The sequence below is a fragment of the Aulonocara sp. 'chitande type north' Nkhata Bay genome, linkage group LG20 (genome assembly GCF_057382095.1).
Source record: "Aulonocara sp. 'chitande type north' Nkhata Bay isolate Kocher_YH1m ecotype deep benthic linkage group LG20, A_spYH_male_GT1.1, whole genome shotgun sequence".
In the NCBI taxonomy this organism is placed as follows: Eukaryota; Metazoa; Chordata; class Actinopteri; order Cichliformes; family Cichlidae; genus Aulonocara; species Aulonocara sp. 'chitande type north' Nkhata Bay.
Genome location: NC_141363.1, coordinates 21044962 through 21065757, shown reverse-complemented (window position 1 = coordinate 21065757; position 20796 = coordinate 21044962). Strand labels below are relative to the sequence as shown.

The window sequence follows — 20796 nt, the reverse complement described above, 5'->3', positions numbered from 1 at the left end:
ACGGACCGGTCCGAGGCCCGGGGGTTGGGGACCGCTGCTCTAAAACAAAACCACGTTAATCACATTGTATTTTATGACAAGCTGTCAGAGGCATTAAAACCAGGATATATCCACAGACTGTATATAAAAGATGGACACAATCACTGTGACATCACTCGCTGGTTTTGGTTTGTTCTTAGAGCACAAAATATGTGAGCAGTGTATGAATGTGCACTATTTACCAGACCTAAAGCCAACGATGTCCAAAACATATATAATAGAAGATTCCTCTACTTACATTTGTTAAGGTGCATTAATCAGGAGAAAAAGAAATGAGGAAAATATTAAAATTACTCTAAAGCTTTTAAATTAACATTCTGAGAAGTCTTATTCCTTTTCTTTTTGTAATTCACAGATAATGACCCAGTGCTTCGAAATAAAATGTTAGAAATAAAACATACTATAGCGATGTAAAGCAATAGAATACAACATAAAACATGAAGTTAGTGTGGAGATACAGAAATTATTTTACTGCTACAATATAACCTGCACTATTAATTGCATTAATAATATACCCTACAGCCTTGATATTGCATTAAAGATGTTTATTAAAGCTATAGCCACCACGTTAACCTTTTTATTCCAGGTGCAGCTATGATTATTTTATACACATTGCATGTTTGTGCTCATTCAGAGTTGATGCTCAGTCTATTAAAGAAGGTTTTAAGCTTTGTGAAGCGCTATGTCGTCACAATCTATTGTGTAGGTGACTTGGAGCACAGAAGGATGAACAGCATACACGCTTACAACACACATATAATCCAGAAGCCTGCCAGGCAGGAGGCCCGAAATTCATTTAGCTTCTAACTGCATTTCAGTTTGCTTAGTAACAGATGACAGAAGACCAGTTAAGAAAAGGACAAGCCCTCAGAGACCATCTAGGCTTGAAATCTATTGCCATGTATGGAAGGTGTTATAGAAAGAGGAACTTCTGTGTCTGTTTTTAGCCATTTAGGATGTACAATTTACTGTAATCGATGTATTTGATCTGTAATCGACGCAAGAAGGGGCGTAAACCCTGATGTTATAAAATCATTTTCAAGTGTGTTCTTAGCAGGAGACGTGTGCTGATGTGATGCTGCAGACTCCTGCGTGTGTTTTAATAAACTCATCGTTTGATTGCATCTCCTGGGCCCCTGTTGGTTTGTTTCATTGCTCAACATTTTCGAACTCGTGACATTAGTTAAAAGTTTGACTGTATAAAAACGTCTTCTTTTATAAGCCAGAAACATGACACCCAAATCTCTGAGACTGATATTCTGCCTAATTTCTGAAGAAACAATAATCATAGTTTGTTTTAAATCAATATTTAAAGGATTTAAAGGAAGGTGTCAGTGAACTATTGCTTGATTTTTGTCATTCGATCACTAAAACTAAACATTTTAGAAAACTCAGAAGCTGAAACAACCGTGTAACTGAACCTCATTAGCATAGAGATAATAAGAAATTGCTAACATAACACAAATACATCTAAAAATATGGCCAATGGGGAGAAGCCAAAAGAGAAGTGGACCCAAAATAGACCTCTGAGGTACACCACGAGGCACAACTGTTCTTTCAGACATCACTCGATTACATACATATGGATATTATCGATCACAGTATCGGTATCAAGGCAGAGATCCACCATCATGACACTGATGTACAAGTGGTAAGAAAGAAGAAGCCAGATTAAAGCATCACCGAGACATTTAAGAACTTTTACTTCCAATTATAAATGAGACTCATGTTTTCAGTGCAAAAATATTCAGCACAACAAGAAGAAAGTCTAAAGGCTAATCGTCAGAGAGAGGATGACACCATGGTAACAACTACTGCTGCTTGTGAGGCTGTGTGTGTGTGTGTGTGTGTGTGTGTGTGTGTGTGTGTGTGTGTGTGTGTGTGTGTGTGTGTGTGTGTTATAATTACTCCAGTGAGGCACTCTGCCAGTGATGCCTGCCTTTGGGGAGAAACACACACAAAACACTGAAAGACTATCTTATACACACTCACACACACACACACACACACACACACACACACACACACACACACACACACAGCTCCACAGGTAGAGTAATGGAACAGTAAATCAACATGGTGACAGGAAGTTGGCGTGGCTGACAGGAAACGGAGAGTCTCTCCCCGGGTGGCTCGTCTTCTCTGCTGCACATCAGTGCAGAGTGTGTGTGTGTGTGTGTGTGTGTGTGTGTGTGTGTGTGTGTGTGTGACTACTGCAAAAAATGTTTATATTTTCTATCAAACTTTCTACATTTGATCATTTCAGGAGTGAAGATCGATGCGAGCTCCATCTGCATGGCGCGACAGAGATTTGGAGAAACAGTCAAACAAAGCAGTGAACATGAATCATTTCAAATGTTTCGTTTTCCGTCTGCTGAGAGAAACACCTGGAATTAATTATTTTGCTAACTGCGTTATGGACAACCCAACCATCTGCACCATCACCTGCAGGTTTGCGTCCATCTGTGAGGCCGTAGACAGCTTTCCTTTTACTGAGCTGGTGATGGTGACGTCAAAACAGATGATATCAGCAGATAAAATTACTTTTTCGACGTTGTAACAGCTTTGGATGGCCAGTGTTTGCTGGAGCCTGTTTTAATCTTGTCTTTCAATTAAAAGAAATAATCTCCAGAATAAAGATCATCAAACGTTAGTTGGATTCGTTAGTTTTAGTTTCACGATTGGGATTTTCTCACCTATGTGCATATTGACCACATACTGTACATAAAAGATGGCTGTAGCGCACTGTGATGTCACCTATTGTGATTAACTTTAAGCTAAACCTTAATATCAGCTAACTGGCACACAGAGAGCCTTTGATCAACAACACCAGAGGAAATAAAACTCAGAGGGTTTCTGTAGGTGAACCTGTCCCAGGATTATCTGCAGCCGCCCTCGTCTCAGGATTTGTCTCCTGCTCTGCTGCCAGTGGCATGAGGCACGTGGCTGTTGGTTTATTCTCTCTAGCTCAAGGTCTTCTGAGGGACCTGATGCAAGTTCACTTTGACCTGGAGCTCTCTTTGCTCCCACTGTGGAGTCTGTCCTGCAGTGACTGCTGGCTGGCCTTGGGAAACTGGTCTTATATTCCGGGATCCACCCCCTACCAGTTAAACCCGTGTCCCTCGTGACCCTCGCCTCATTTTTATTCATTTGCAACATTTGTTAACTTGCTAAACAACCACGATTACAGTATTAACCTGAATAACTGTGATGTGTGCAGCTGAACAGAATTACATCAAGGCCATCTTGGCTTTTTGAAACCAGACATCAGAAAAGTGGGACGGACTTTACCAATAAGACGCTCGCAGCTCATTGGCTAATGACTTGTGATTGATGAAGATCCCTGGTTGTACCTCGAGGTGACTGATGTTGTGATTTGGTGATTTATAAATAAAATACACTGAACATTGTATTAAATAAGATTTGAAAGTGTTCACTGATGTCACAGATCAAGGGTCGTTTTCCAACAAACATTTAGTTAATTGAGAGATGCCCCCTGCTGGCAACTGGAAAGAACTGGTGTTTTAGGCCCTTTTTAGAGCAGAAGGCCATCTTTTATATGCAGTTTATCCTATCAGCAGGTTCTAGGACTGTGTGCAGCATCAGCTGTGTTACCTTTGATTTAGTTTAAGCTACAATTTATAGAAACTAACTAAAGTTTATCTACTGCACTACAATATAAAGTGTGTTATCACACACAGTCAACATTCAAGGTAAAACGACTCACAACATTATGGTCCTTCACTGTATTAAGCCGCAGCTTATGTAAACAAACTGATACGAAGACGGAGCTAATATGATGTCCCAGATGGAGATCCCCAGTGTAGGAGGGGTTTAGGTCATGAAATTCAATGTTTTTAGGGGGGAACTGGTCACACAGGGTTCAGGTTTCAGTTTGAGGCCTTTGCAGGACTCACTCGTTCTGCATGTAATTTTCATTTAGCCCATTTTCTCCGTACATTCATCACGAGGAGTAATAAAGCTGTGGGAGGAGTTTCCAGTCTTTCTGAGTCTTTGAGTTTTGAGTCTCTGTTACAACCCGTCCATCAGCACGTCCACGTTCTCCTCTCCCTTCTGTCTTTCTCTGTCCTTTTACTCTGGATTGAAATGCAGGTCACCAAATCCCTGCCCACACCGGGCGAATGCAGCAGCCGGCGAGCCGCATTTCCCAGGATGTATTTGTTGTTCTTTAGCTGCTCTCCTCTCTGGTTTAGAGTTTCTGAAACAGTAGCAGAAGAGAGCCGCAGGGAAGATTTAGTTTGTCCTCCACAGAGCAGGGGACATTTGTCTTCTTTATTTATTTATCTTTTTTTCCTGCGACGTACAAATAGCTGAAGGCTGTAGCAAGCAGCGGTCATCAGTTAGACTCAGCACTTCCCCCTTCTTTACCTCCTCAATCTCCTCACCTCCCTCAGCTCCTTCTCTTTCCTCTCACCCGTCCTCCACCTTTACCTGGTAGCCTGCTGACCTCTCAGCACACAAGAGATCTGTGTGTGTCACTGCGAGTCCCTCAGGCGGTATCCTCCACCAGTGAAGCAGCTGTTTTCCTGCGAGCAGGAGGAGAAGCAGCTGCTGCCTCGCTCTCTCTCAGATTCACCGAGTTTTCTCTGTTATTCATTTACTGACTCGACGTTCGCTCGGAGCCAGCGACTCGTCAGTCTGACCTCAGTCACATCAGCAACCCGAACCTAATCCTGCTCTGTGTAATGGATGCTTCTGCTAAATTACACATAAATGCCTCGGCTACCATTGAGGCAGGATTAGAGGCAGAGCAGCCAAAGAGCACACTTATCTAATCAGTGTTGGTCTAAAAATGAGTCAAGAGAAAAGTAATTATTAACACTACGTTGTCATTTTCCTCCTCAAAAGTTTATCTTTACTTTTAGGTAACTAATGCAGCTCTTTAATCATGACATTTATCTTTTTCATGCAGCTGCTCACCCGACATGAGGCATAAATGATCTTTAAAACAGGTAAGACACAATCATGAGAAAAATAAAATGAGGTTTGATGTAACAGGAGTTTCTAGGAGGTCTTAAAAATTTGCCAAATGCATCCTCAGAAGAACAGCTGTTCGTTTAAGAAACGCTAAATGAGCAGCATGGTGGCGCTGTGGTTAGCATTGCTGGCTCACAGTGAAAAAGCCCTGCGTCAGCTGGGATTGGCTCCAGAGTCAGTAGCTTGTAGAGCCTCCTTTAGCACTAATAACCTGAAGTAATGGTTTTATGTCTTTGACATCATTCTAGAGGAATTTTGCCACATTTATCGCTTCGGCTCATTGAGGTTTGAGAGCGTTTGTTCATGCACAGCTCTCTGAAGGTTCCCAAACAGCATCTCAGCCAAGCTGAGGTCTGGACTTGTTCCACTGCAGCACTTTGATTCTTTTTCTCCATTCTGCTGTGGATTTGCTGCTGAGCTTGGATCACTGTCCTGCTGCATGACCCAAGCTTTAGATGTTGGACACATGTCCTCACATTTAACTCTAGAATACTTTGACTCAGTAAGTGAAAGGTGCCCCAACTGTCACCCATCCACGCCGTGCTGATAGTTAGTGTGAGGTGTTTGTGCTCCAGACTTGGTGCTGTGAATCATGGACGGACATCTCCACTTTGGTCTTGTCTGCTAGAAGGACGCAGTTCCAGAGGTCTCTGGGTTTATGTGATGCAACTCCGCAAACCAAGCTGTGCTGACATATTCAGGCTTTTGTCCTGGCAAACCCTCCACAGGAGCCATGAAGCCTTCAGTGTTTTTCCCTTATTAATAATCTTTCTCACTGTAGAATGATCGACTTCAAGTTGCTTGGGGTGGACTTATGACACTTCCCAGAGTGCTGGGCAGCAACATTTGCTTCTTTAAGATCATTGCTGATGTCTTTCTTCCAACATGTCACCATTTTCATTTTCTGGCAAACTTACAGCGATCAAATTTCCCACACAGCAAGCAGTGAGAGGCGAGAGGAGACATGTTGCTGAGACGTTCCTGAAAAGGAAACGCTGACTGAAATGTTCATGCTCAAGCCTGTTAGAGGGAAACACGAGTACAACAAGACACCTGGACAGGTGCACGCACTTTTACTCAGCTTTCAATGAGCGGTTAAACAAAACTTCCTTTCAGTCTGCAGATCTTTAAGTCTGCTGCCAGTGACAACCAGTGGTGTCCAAAGACTTCACTAATGGACGGGCGATAATTAGACCTCTGAGGTGTCCTTACTCTAAACCCTCTAATCTTCTTGTCCTTTCCTCTTCACCCCTCGTCTGTCACCCTCATCATTCACAGCCTATCACAGTCTTCCATTGCAGCGACACCTGCCGCTCTCTCACTCCGTGATGTCATCTCTAATTAATTCATTACGAGCTGGAAAAAAACAAAAACAGATTGAGCACAAAGCGACACAGGTCGATCAAAACGAGAGGACAGCGGCATCACATACGCTGCTCTTCCTCTACTATTTCCACCTCTCTCACTTTCTCTTCATCCCCCTCTCCATCCCTTCGGGCGGTTCATCCATCCTGCCCACTCAGAGACAGAAATAGACTGATGGAGAGCAGGAGCGCTCTGCTGGGAGATGACCACCGGACGCACACACTCACTTTACTGTATGCACACATATATTAAGACAAAACATGTAATGTATGCTCCTGCAGACCCTGCTGCAGATTTCTTCCACCTGATTCACGGCTGACAGCAGGTCTGACGGGATTCGACTCCTTTAATATTTACGTGCTCCTCACAGCCTCTGGTTTACTGCAGCTTCCAGCCTTGATGACGGCAGGATTTACATCCTGGCGGTTGTAGTGGCGTGCGTTTGTTTGTGCCTAATTAACTGAGCGTATATTATAGAACGTCAGTGAGTCATTTAACACACATGCCTTCGGTTTGCCTGCATTGAGCCAGGGGGGCCTGCATAGCAGCAGATATGATGGTGGACCTCAGCTGTGGAGGGATTTTTTAGTGGGTATGAATGAAGCAGAAACGTGTGGTTTTCATGTTAAATAACAAAAATGTAACTAAATGTAACTGTTAGCGAGTTTTCAGAATTGTTTGGGGCATTTTGAGCTTTTTTGGCAAACCGGAATGCCGGGAGAGAGCGAGGAGGAATGGCACACAGGAAGTGATCCGGAACCCTGCAGTGGCCTTCAGCATAAAGCTCACCCACTCAGCCTGGTGAGTTACAGCAGCAGGCTCTGGATACGATTTTAAATAAAGATTTAAAGAGTTACAGGTGGCTCTGTGGTGCAGAGAAAAGCAAAAAGCTTCCAGGTTTCTGGATTTTTCTGTACAGAGTGCATCTGTTGTCCCTGTGAAGGATTCCCACTTTTATTCCCACAGTCCAAAGACGTGGTCAGTGTGGGTGTGTGGTTTTCTGACTCTTAACCCTTCTGTATGCTGCTGAATCATGGAGCGCCCACAGCAGGCACTTTAGAACAATGGAGCTCCACCAAAGATCCCGAAGATCAACTCAATCGATGGAGACGCCAACATCAGTGATCTGAAGGAAACCATGATTCCCACCTCAGGAATGCTGCACCAACTCTGAGAGACCGGCCACAACACCCGTGATGCCATACACTGAGCAGAGGAAGGACAGCATGTCCCCATTACAAGGATAAGATCAAGACTGTTGGAAGAAATCTGCATGACAATGGAGAAGTGAAGAAAGCTGCTCTGAAGGGAAGTGCAAGTTGTGTAGCAGAGACTTCAGCGCCTTGAGGCAACTGTTGTTGTGATTTGGTGCTATATAAATAAAAGTGAACTGAACGGTGCAACAGCATCACAAAGAGCAAGACAACTCATCCAGAAGGAAGGAAGGAAGGAAGGAAGGAAGGAAGGATGGAAGGATTTTTTTGTTCCTCTTCCCATCACTTGGCTATGATTTAGCTACTTAGCTGAAATGCAGTCCATGATTGGCCATCATGTGGCTGAAGACAGGACAGCTTAGAGTCAGGAACAGGTCTAGTTACAGTCATTACAGTCATTTTAGTCCTCAGCTGTAGGTGTGAGGCTGATCTGTCAGCCAATCGGCTTCCAGATCACTGCTGCAGAGAACATTTGAATTTTGCAAATAATTTCCTCGGAGGATTGGACTGACGTAATGGAAATTGAAAAAAAAAAAAAAAGAAAGAAAGAAAGAAAAGGAGCCATTTATCATTTTCTGTAACACACACACACACACACACACACACACACACACACACACACACACACACACACACACGCCTGCACTCCTATACTTGTGAGGACACAGTTCCAGTCTAAATCTCTCACAGATCAATATCTTGCTCTTCTCTGTATTTGACTCTTTATTACTCTGAAACCATTCAGGCAATCTGCTGGCTGCTTTACACATAAACATGTTAAATAAAGGTTAAACACACAAAGATCGCACACTCAATCGGCTGCCCTGACATTTAAACAATTACAGACTGATTATTACATTTCATTTAATATGAGTTTCTGTCACAAACTGTTTGACTGTCTCAGCCGGCCGGGAGCCTGCTGCTCAGGTTTAAATGCTGAGGCTCTGAAGCTGAATTTGTGTCGTGTTTTGTTACAAAGCTTATTGGTGACACAAAGTAATGGAAATTCAACAAACGCAAAGGCTACAGAGACGTTTTCCCAGGAGCGTCATACAAACATTCATCTCACAGAGAAAAAGGTAACGACAACCACTTGGTAAACCTGCACAGGCAGCCTACGTTAGTGAGTGGCTCCATGATAACCAGATGATTCAAGTCAGCATCATCACATCATCACAATAAAAAGTTACAGCTACGTTCCACACAGAGGTTCTCAAGCTGCGGCCCGGAGGCCAGCAGCAGGCCTCAGCAGCACTTAAACACATTCATATATCCACAGACAGCCACGTGCTCCTTTCTTAAAGCTCTTTTAGTCAAAACTCCGTTTCTTGGTCTCGCCTTGATCCAGCATGCAAACGGCCTGCTGATCTGATTTAATGAATGTTTAAAAAGATAAATGTAAACAGGCACAAATATGACAATTACTAACATTAAACATCAAAATTCTCCGTTCTCTCTTGGCTCTTGATGGAGGCGGTCGCACTTTCTCCCTCTCCCTTATCTTTCCTGATTGGCTTCTCATGGCCTTTGTATAGTCTCGCGCATTCTCTAACCCTAAGAGAGTCTCCCAGACTTGTTCTCTAAAAACCTGAAGAAGAATTATGGATTTAATCAACTGGTCAAATGGAATTGACCCCCTGCTGGGCTCGGGAGAGCCTGATTGTCCTGTGGAGATGTTTGCTGTCGGATACTTGATGGTCCGTTGCGTCGTGTGTCTGGCGACACTCTCGATGGAGGACACTGAACGACATCTACCAATTCGGAACCACAATAACAGAGTTCTGATCGGACCCGGCTTATCGAAGAACAAGAAGCGGCTACAGCTGTTCAAAATCCCACAAGGCTGTTCGACATGATAGACGATGGGCAGGGCTGTGAGTACTCAGACTGTGTTTACTGAATGCAATCTGGATAAGATCTTGCAGAAGAACAACGGGAATTGAGAGACCTGTGACCAGTGCCTCTTTCCTCATGTTGTGCATTTTCCATTGTTATACCTCTCTGACCCGTCTTCCCCATGTGATGTTTGTGTAATGTATGTATGGTCGGAAGGGTAAGATGGCGCTGGCACGGCTGGCAGCCTTAACCCAATTTCCCTCGGGATGAATAAAGTATGATCAATCAATCAAAACCAATGAGCAATCTGCATTGTAAGACGCAGTGAGTTTTTTTCTCCTCTGATGTGCTGCTGCTTCACAACGCTCCCTCCAATCCGAAGTTATTTCTGCTGTAGGCCGCCCGAAAAAGTGACAGACTCAATAAATCAAAAACAAGAGAGAATTTAATTCTGTATCCTTTCCAGAGAAAAACAATCAGCGTGAGGCACCGATCACTTGGTAACTCCCGTACTGTGCAGGGATGAAGGCTGCAGTGAGAACGGGCCAATTAGACGTAGATTATCCATAAGTCCCACATCCGAACAGTAACAGTCCCACACACACAAGCGCACACACACACACACACACAAGCGCACACACACACACACACACACACACACACACACACACACACACACACACACACACACAGGGCAGTGATGCATCATGCTGACAACACTGTGAGTCTCCTCACTGCAGTGACCGCTGGGAGTGAACACTACAGCTGAGTTATGCTTGATAGATGAAGTGGCTACAACGCTGACAGATATGATCCCTGAAGTTCCTCTGACCCGCTTCCACTCAAAGACTTTTATTATTTTAAGAGCATTTCTACTTTATTACTTCATTTGACTGGACACGGGAGAGACCGCGGAGCAGCAAAGATCCTCAGACGGATCTTTGAACCAATGATGTTCCACTTACACAATCAGTGTCGTTACCTCAGACAGAGACAATCGTCACATGTTTGTAACGTATACGTTGCATAGAAATTTTTGGAAGATGGAAATATTTTGTGTAGCTTATTTCACATGTAGACAGAGTGCAGATGCCAAACACCAGGGGGCGCTGCTGGGTGAGGTTAATCAATCAGATCATGGATTGTTTGGATATCACTGCTGCTATTTAAAAAAGAAAAAGAAAAGAAAGGAAAACATGACACGCTTTACAGGCCGCCCACAAATCAATCAACCAGTCACTTAATCAATAAACCAGTAAATTAATCATTCTGCTGTTTGTAATGCAGAGAAAAAATCCGTCGACGTGACAACTCTCGAGTTTTCTCTCTGCCTCTGTCTGTGTCCTCTCAGTGTGTGAAAACACACACACACACACACACACACACACACACACACACACACACACACACACACAGACACACACACACACACAGGGAGGAATGTGGAGGAGTACAGGTCATCTGGAGCTGAACCAGAAATCAGCTGCAGGGAAACAAACGAGGCTGCAGAGTTCACGCTGAAGCACCAACTCCTTCACTCTGCAGCGTCTCCATGATCCACTCTGTGCTTTTTACACAGCAGATTTAACAGAAACATGAAACACTTACCTCTGCCTCCCAAATCGCACGATTCAAGTCATTTTATTGTCAGAGTTCTAACATCGTACTTCTCGTATGCAGCTGGTCTTGAAAACATCTGCAGCACTGATATTTCTGATATTTCTGCCCGTGCTTGTTCGCCAGCTGGCAGAATTTCATTGCACTAAATGTTGAAAGTTCAGCCACGCTCCACGAGAGAGACGTGATTTGTTCTTGATGCAGCTCCAACGGTGTGTTTATGTAACTGCCATTTCATTTCTCTTCATTTGTTTAAGCAGGCGTCTTATTTACAGCCTCGAACATCTGTTTGTTTTTGCACTGAGCGATCCACATGTCCTTATCCACGTCCACGCTTTCATGGCAGGTGCAGTAGAAGAACACATTTCATGGAGAAACATGGCCATCAGAGAGTTTTTGTGTATGTGGTGACTGCGCCGCTGTCAGCTTGTGAAATGATGATGTAATGGCCGCGTCTCCTGTTTCTGTGCAGCACATCTTTAAAGTCAGAGGGATCATCACCATGTCGATGCACCAAATTCACCAGTGCCTGGCTGAGAGCGCTCGTAGCCCTGATCTCTGACTTCGAAGCAACCAAAGACAACAACGATCAAAGGTTGACTGCAGTCAGTTGCATTCATCTTGGGCGTGCTGTGGTCTTCAACCGCTGTTTCCTGCACTGTGACTGTAACATGTGACTGTGGCGGTCTTTAGGTTGTGTCTTGGTCTGATTAACCTGATTTGGACTACCAGCTTCCTAGTGTAGATCAGTATGTGTTTTTGAGTCACACCCATGCATGCTTTACTGCTTCTACTTTGCACTTGTGTGTAATTCCCCCCCCCCCAGTGTGAGGTGTACACACAATCTGACCGTGTCCGTGAGTTGTCATTGTTTGGGAACAGCCCCGTCATTAATCAGGAACGTGAGAGTGCGAGGCTGCAACGCTCAGTCTCACCTCCTCATCTGCATCACTGCGAGTCTACGTTTCATTTTTTGGATTCCCGTGTGGAGTTTTTCTAACCTTTGTTTCCTTCACACTCTATTTTTCGGTTTAAGAGAGCTCGGTAAAACAGCTCTGCGATCTTGATATCCTGGGATAACAGGCTGGTCCTTGTGATTACAACTTCCCATCTTGTTTTCACAGGGTTAAAAATAGCAGTTTGGTGAAGCTGCTATTCATCTGTTATTACCCCACGATGACAGCGTCGTGGTTTTAAAGAGATTTCATATGACACGACAGACTGAGATCAGATGTTACAGTAAGAAATCGCGAACCATCGAGTCCCAAGAAAATCGTTTGGGGGAAGTTAAATGAATAAAAGCAGAGTTTTTATTTATTTCAGTAATAAGTGTAATCATTGTTTCTGCAAGCATGAGTGCCACAAATCTACAAGATAATTGTGATCCATTGCAGCTGTTTGCATCTGTCTGCAGCCGTGCTCCTCGTTACCAGCAAACAGACGGCGTGGCCAAATTAGCGAAGAGCAAAAATAGCTTTACCTGTCAGGTGTGTGTGGCGTTTCCTGCTGTGTTCAGTCCTGCAGAGACAAACAGAGACAGAAGAAGCTGTTAACGAGGAGCTCTGACTGACATTTACACTGACGTCAGGCGAGTACAGGCGCAGGCACCTTAATGAACTGCTAAATCAGTAGCCTGTCACAGCTCATCGGCCACATTTAAACCACATACAGTGGTGAAAACACTGGCTGCAGCCATAGACAGTATAACTATTGATGTAGGCACTGATGAAGTTCTGTTATGGAGCTGGAAGTGAGGCGTAAAAGTGGACACAGCGCACACTCGTTGGGTTAACTTCTCAGAGGTGGAAGCTCCACGCGTCTTTTACAATGCAACGATGTCAATAAGGCTGCCTGATTAAAAACAGAAATCATAATTACAATGATTTTGGTTCCTGGAAATAATATTCACTAAGATAAGTTAAGGCATTTCCTGGTTGAGCTACGAGCCTAGGCTCACCTATGGCCATGAAATGTGACTATTGTGTTCCCTTAGTGGTGAGGGGCTCAGAGTCAGCGATTCCGCTCACGTCCACCTCAAATCCCCCGAGTGAGAAGGAGCGAGGAGACGATGAAGAGGAGGAGGAGGTGGTGGTAACTGAAGGCACATTTACCATCTGTAATCAAAAGAACTCCGTGTTGGACTGTCGCCTCCCCCCTCCTACTATTCTCTCCCTCCTCTCTCTTTCTCTCTCTTCAATTTCCTCCCTTCTGTTGCAAAGCATGAGCAGCATACTGATGGTGGGATTACACACACACACACACACACACACACACACACACACACACACACACACAATCTAGTGAGAGAAGTAATGACTTTCTGCCTTCTCTTTCAATTCGCTCCGAGCTGCCAACTCCCACTGGGTCACCGTGTGTGTGTGTGTGTGTGTGTGTGTGTGTGTGTGTGTGTGTGTGTGTGTGTGTGTGTGTGTGTGTGTGTGTGAGAGAGAGGGAAACAGAAAGAGCAAAAGACACGAGGGAGGTGATACAACATCTCCAATTAGCTGGGCTGGTGGTCTGTTTGGGGGGTTTGGTGTGTGTGGCTGGATAATGAGGCCACATGGTGGAGGTCTTCAGGCAGGTTCAGGACCTGAACCTGCTCTCTGGACTTTCTGATCCACCTGATTCCACTTAAAGACCTCAGTCTGTCTGCAAAAATGTATTTTCTTTCGCCCTCTGCAGAAGGCGTCCTGCAAACAGCCGCGGCAGGTCTGCAGACGGAGCTCGCTGGGCATTTTATCGTAACCAAATCCAGACGTGTACCTGCTTATCATAACTGAATTTGATTATCAAACCACACATCAAAGTGCAGTCAGGAGTTGGCTACTTTAAAAAACCTAAAAAAACAGAACCTGACCACACTTTTTAGTTTTGCATTAAAAGCTGATTCAGTGAGATTTCTAACAGAGCACTTTCAGTTACTGTGGTTGGGAAAAGTGGTAGAAACGGTTAAACGCTCACGTTTAAAGTAACTGAATTTTAACAAGGTTTGGAACGAGCCAAAAACTACGAGACACACGAAAAGATGGACGTGTGCGTATGTGGAGTCAAATACTTTCAATGGTCCATCTGAGAAAAAGCGTGTGCACTGAGAATTTGAGTATCCAGTGATGAAGGCCTGAAGAACACAACAGTGAACTGGAAACAGTGAAAGGTAACACAAGTGTTCACTGTAACTTCACGGCCACTAACCATGGATACCAGAGCAGTGATCAGCCACCTCTCCAGTGAGTTCCACATCCCACAGATGGAGCAGCACATAGTTTCCAACCTGCTGTAAAGCAGGCCTTTACAGTGTAGTTACTCCACCCAGGGTGAGAAACTCTCTGGAACAATAAATATCTGATAGAACAGAACAGGAAGGGCCAGGGCTGGTTGGCAGAAACAAAACAAAATAAGAATGATGGTCACGATAGTAAATGATGTCATCATTCTCTTGGGTGGATAAAAAATAAAACTAAACTAAAAAAAGTTTGAGAGTTTACGATTCGCGGGCGGACGCTCCGTGTGGGTGAAACACTGCTCCATCCATGATTTAAAACTTCCAATCATCACGTTAATCACAAACTCTGCGATTTTAATTGAGATCAAAGCGCTGTGACCAGACAAGCACGACACTGACACTAATTAAAACTATGATAACTCTGGTAATTAACTTTAGGACAAACTGCTGTAGCTTTCATTAACCCTGAACTGTCTCAGGGTTTCTTTGCTGCACACAGTTTTCCTGTGAAGTTTAAAGACATGGTGCTGTAGTCATTTGTTGCTGCACAGTCACAGTGTGTACTGGCCTCGTGCTCGCCAAAGGCCCACATCCACTGCCCACACTGGTTTCAGCATGTTCTAACAACCGTAATGTCTCACATTAACAACCAGCTTTATGGTGCTGGATCTTTAATGCCAAATATCTTCGGCAAAGGCTCGGATGCATGCTGCTCCATTTTTCTGTCAGATTTTAAAAAGTTGAAATAAAGTCCAAGCACTGAAACTGACTGATCTTCTTTCTTTCAGCGTGCACAGCATCTTTTATCCAGTCATGCAGAAAATACACGAGTTATATCGAACATTTCTTGAACTTTCAGAACTGCGGTTATTCCCAGCAACATGAAGCAGGAAGTGCTTTTTTCTCTGAGCTAAATTAGCTGCAGGATGGATACTCGTGAAGTGTAGATGTGGGCTGGATGGCACACAAAGCAGAGAATCTGTAACAGAGGAGGTTTTGTTGTTGCTGATTCTTAAATCCATTTGCTCAGCTGAGCTGACGGGCTCGGTCCTGCACTGTAACATGAAACAGCTGTTTCTTGAAACAATTGACCAAATGAGCATTGCCATAGCGACTAACAATTAGCCAATCAGTCCAACAGGGAGAGTCAAAGCTGTTGTCAAGCACTGTTAAATTCTGCACCTCAACGGTGAGATTTTAAAAGGCTTGTTTGTTTTCAGGCATCCCTCAAGAACACGGAGAAACAAGCTGAACTGAGATGAGGCTTGAGACACGCGAACGCCCGAGTTCGAGCACTTATCTGCAAATACTTGCTAACTGACCACCGAGAATGGTTAGCTTTGGTATAAAAGCTTTGCTACTTTTTTTAAAAAATTGCACAGCTTTTACTTTGAAGGTTAATGGTTTGTTTCATAACTGCTTAGCGGGTAGTTTATGAAATATTTTAAAATTCCCCAATGCCGAGTCCAGTGGGGGTCAGTTTAGGGCTATTCAGCAACCTTGCATTACTGACAGCACAGTTCAGTTCTACGCCTCCATAGAGGAACACACTAAAAGTCTTGTTGTGGATTTTGGTTGGTAGACGGCAGAAACTGTACAAATGTAACTGGCTGGAGAATGCACTGCAGCTCTTTGATGCTTTGATTTTTTTCTGTTTTACGTTGAAGTAAGATGACCTTTCCTGTTTCTTTACTGCAGAGTTCACTACGGATGTCAAATGCCCATTTAATATCACTTAACTTGATTCTTTCTGACGGCACTATGTTTTTAAAAACTGAAGGACGTGCATGTGTATAAATGAAAAGTATCTGTAGAGAAAAGCAAGTGGCAAATGAATTTAAAGGAAAACTGAAGAAACGCTGAGCAGCAGCAGCACTCTGAGGGAGCAGAGTGATCGACATCTGAGAGAATCTCCAGTTTCCAGATTCTTCGTCTGTTTCGTATCGACGAGTGCTGCTCTGACGCCTCCACATACACAGGGAGGCGCCACCAGGTCAGAAAGGAGAGGAGGAGCTTTTTTAGGAGGTGATGGGTCCGAGATTTTGTGCACGAGTGTGTAAAAGAATCCCCCAATTCTCATTTCATGCTTCAGTGAAAAGCTTTTCAGCCATTGTTGTTTCTCATCCTCACCTTCTTTCCTCTTCATCACCCTCCTTCTTTTCTGTCCTTTCTCTCCCCCTTTGCTTCCTTTTTCCTTACCTCTTCCATCCTTTAATCTTTTTCCTTCTATCCTTGTTTCGTCTTCTTTCTCCTTTGTTCCTCTACTCTCTAAACATTAATGATATTGGCCCTTCTTCCTCTCCTGCAGCTACTTCTGGGACAGTTTAGAAATAAATCCATCACCTGTGTCGGTGCCATAAAACCACTAAAAGAAGAAAAGAAAAAAACCTGTATTTGGGATAAAAAATGTTTTGCTACAATAAAGTGTGAAAAGTGAAGCTTATGTGGAAAACTTTACACTAACATGCTTTTTAATGCTGTAAACTTATAACTAGAGCAGGGCGATATGGCCAAAAATATTTATCACGATATATATTTGAAAATTTGCGATAACGATATAACCGACGATATAATTGATGCGAGACAAAATACAACTCCACAACATTACTAGCGCAAAAAGACAACCTTCCATTTATTTTCACTTAAACAAGAAGCTGGTTTTTATGTACATTAAAGCTTTATAAAAATGTAACAGTGCAAATGCAAATTCCTTGCTGAAAGTTTAACCAAAAAGCATTTCCAGTAGAAATGGGCTGACATATCCTGAGCATAACCATGTATAATATCCACTGAAGTTAAAAAGAGGTGCTTTGCAACATTAAACTGCAGTGTGCAGTACGTATTTTTCGGACCATAAGGTGCACAGGATTATAAGGCACATTAAGCGAAACAAAGCAGTCAGATAAATCAAACTTTATTAAACTCATTCTTCTTGCTTCCTCCACTTCTGTACCATTGATTCATTAATGTTGAATTCTCTGGCAGCTGCTCTATTCCCATGTTGTTGCAGTCTATTAATGACTAACCTGGTATTGTGGATGGATTATCTCAGTTGTTCTCCTGACTGAAGTTTGGTCCGTTTACAGCATCCTGCCATGCGATTGCATTTGTCTCTAACCATGAAGAACCTTCACGTTAACTTTTATAAGTGGAAAAGTGTTAGTGTTCGTCCTCCAGCTTCACTGTTTATGTTATGCTAACATAGCTGTGTCGCTAGCGATCACGTAGCACATCATTATATACCAGCTAGCCCAACTTCAGTAACCCTACAAACGTCACTGCTGTTTAGTTTCCTGTCTTCATTTATGTTGGAAGTGATAGCAGAGCTGTACGTTTGAATTTTTTCAGAGATCCTATGAAAAGAAAAAAAAAAAAAAACATGTCTTAGGCCAAACTAACCTTCAAAATGTGGAGTGAAAAGCCAAACTGCAAAGTAACCTTTTATATTTTTCTGTTTTTTTCTGGATTTTTTAGTTGATATTCTGTTTCTCTGCATTAAAATAAAACTACAATAAAAATTACAGACTGTTCGTTTCTTTGTAAGTGAGCAATTACACACTTCACTTGGCCTTCCAACATGAGGAGCAGATATGTTATAGAAAAATGTGTTTGTTTATAATCTAACAGAAGTAAACTGAGATCAGATTCAAATGTTCCCCAGGTACATAACAACCACACAGAGTTTCTTCATACCTATCTGACAGCAACATCTGGGTAACAAACCACTAAAACAACCCTGCAACAGCTGCTCGCTCACTGACAGAGTCCAGTCACAGACAGCTTTGCGTGCTGCGTGAGAGCACGATCACGTGCTAATGGGGGAGCAGTCACTGGACAAAAAGATGTTACACGTATAATGAGGAGCTTTTGGGGGAAAATAGCCATATCTAGAAAAAAAAAAAAGAGCTAAAAGCCAGAGAAAAAGATAACAGACATCCCAGGGCATCGAGAAATACTGTTATGTCAGATACTGCCGGCAGTGCCCTGAAGCAGCGGCAGTGATGATGATGATGATGGGCGATATATAACCATTGTGCACATTTGGAGGATGGAGGGGGGGCGGTGCACTAAGATGGTCAGAGAGAAGATGTGGATCATTTGGGAGCTTTGACCTTCGTTTTGTTTACACTCACTTATTGTTTTTACTTCATTTTTAAGATCATGAAACAAAAACTACTTGGTTCATATTTAGGAAACATCATGCTGAGAAATGACACTTCACTGTGTGATAACAGTGTTCTTTATGAGGTGAGGCAGGTGTGAGACGTGTTTATATATATTACACATTATCCGTTACTCTTCTGGAGTACATTACTTAATTACTACTTGTTACCTGTTGAAGTTCAGGGTCCGACTGCTGGGCTGCACTCTGGGTTCTTGGCTAGCTCACCGTTAGCATGCTCGCTGTGTTAGCAGTCTAACGCAGTTGTTGCTGTCTTGGATACAGTTTGCTTTTTATAATCATGCTCTTGTCTTTTTGTGCAGTAAAAATAAGATAACTGAAGAACCTTTGTAATGGATGTAACAGCATAATTGTTACTGTAATGTAAATACTGAAAAATGTAATGTATTTACAGTAACGCTGTAACACTGTTGCCAAACAGTGGTGGTGTAACGCGTTAACATGGTGACCTCTGCACGATCGTAAGGGAAACACAGACACAGCAAGTTTCTGAAGTTTCTAATGATTCATAGACAATTCAGCTTTTTGGGAAAGTTGCGAGGAGCTCATGCTTTTTGCTGGTAAACCCAGCACGGCATTTAGAGACGTGTTTGAAATGTTATCGAGGATTTGCTAAAATGTTGTCCCTACAGACGAACCCCTGGACATGAGATATCAGAGAAACTATACAGCAGGTGTCAAACTGTTGTCTGTCCTTTAAAAGTCTTTGTCAAAACAAATGTTGGAAAATGTGGGTCGATCCGGTAGCTGATCCCGGGATAGCTGTAGGACATGAACTCTACAAGTATTCAGTCATCAGGTGTGTCCCTGCTGTAGAAGATGAAGCAGTGAAAGCAAGCAGAGTATTTTGGGATGGTGTCGGTGTCCGTGACCGTGGTAACAGTCGTTTCGACCACCAACAGGTTTCCCGCGGGGGACAAGAAAATCATCTGTGACCTTCATGTGAAACTCACTTCACTTCCTCCTGCTGTCTGTCTTCACCCTGTTCTGTCAGTCTGAATCACTCTGCTCCATTTCTGCACAGCGTGTCACTGCTAATGGAGCCCCACGGACACGGACACACACACACACACACACACACACACACACACACACACACACACACACACACACACACACACACACACACACACACACACACACACACACACAGTGACCTAATCAGTACCTCTCCTGGAGACGGTGCTGGAGAGTTTAATTCTCTATCCAGCTCTTTGTGTGCGCCTCCATCCGATGGGCCATCATGAGATCATGTCTGACTGCTGCTGTTTTATTCAGCACTTCCACTTCAGACGTACCCAACATGCTCGGCGACGCCAGCGGCACTAAAACGCGTGGATGTTATCTTGAAGATTTTAAGATTTTAAGAAGACACCTCTAACTTCTCCCACCGCCGTGCACAGACCACATCAGAGACGCACGGGTTATAACTCTCCTTGATGACTGATTTCTAAAGTCGGATTTTATGACATTTTCTTTTACTTTCTTGTCCCTGTGAAGGATTTTATAGCTAAAAAGTGCGAAATCAGATACAGATTTGTTCTTTTTAAATAAGCTCACCTCACATCATGCTGTTTGCTGCTTATCCTCAGTTAATACACTCACAGTTAAATTTTACACACAAGGTAAATAACTGAGGGTAAGAAGATGCTTTTCTTCTATCCACAAGACAACAGCTTGTTCACACATCTTGTGCAAACAAGCCACAGTCTTGCTCAAACTGAATAAAAACTATAAAATATGAATACAGTTTCATTATAATTACCTCGTTGGCCTTCTGTACTGATCAAACTACTGAATATAAGGGACTCCATCTGTAGTATTGGGTCCACTTGTCCAACTTCTAACCCTGTGAGGTCCAAGTCATCGCTGGTGATGACCTCAACCCTGTCGCTAACGCTACCACAATATACAGGTTTCTTTTCCCCTCAGCTGTCCTCAACCATCTGGGAAGAAACCAAAATAAAATAGTTGCTCTAACCAACACGCAGAAAGAACTAGAATCATTTTATCCTAAATGACTTTTTTGGATGGGGTTTGGAGCTAGCCTTGGGATCTTCACCCACAGAAATGTAGAACTCACTGATTTCATTAAACTGGAGCGGACTTTGTAAAGCAGAAAATAAACAGTGTGTGTACAGATTATTGTTCAAAGCCATCAGCCTGACAATGAAAATATCATTTTTATGAGCTCCTTCAGTATCTGCTTCTAGAAGCTTAATCCTGATGACTGCTGACTACACTAAATACCGGCCGTTATCCCCAGAGGCTAAGTCAGCAGACCAGACGATGGGTTCCCACACCGGCTCATATCAGTAGAG

The 20796-nt window shown here is 43.3% G+C and overlaps 1 protein-coding gene across 4 annotated transcripts in view; it reads right to left on the bottom strand.

Annotated features, from left to right (window-relative positions):
- sulf2b (sulfatase 2b) overlaps window positions 1-12587 on the bottom strand; it is a 90050-nt gene extending 77463 nt beyond the window's left edge. For all 4 annotated transcript variants that reach the window (XM_086276725.1, XM_086276729.1, XM_086276728.1 and 1 more), the window contains exon 1: window positions 12550-12587. The gene's annotated coding sequence lies outside the window, so the exon portion shown is untranslated. The remainder of the gene's footprint in view (window positions 1-12549) is intronic.
- Window positions 12588-20796: the final 8209 nt, after the last annotated feature.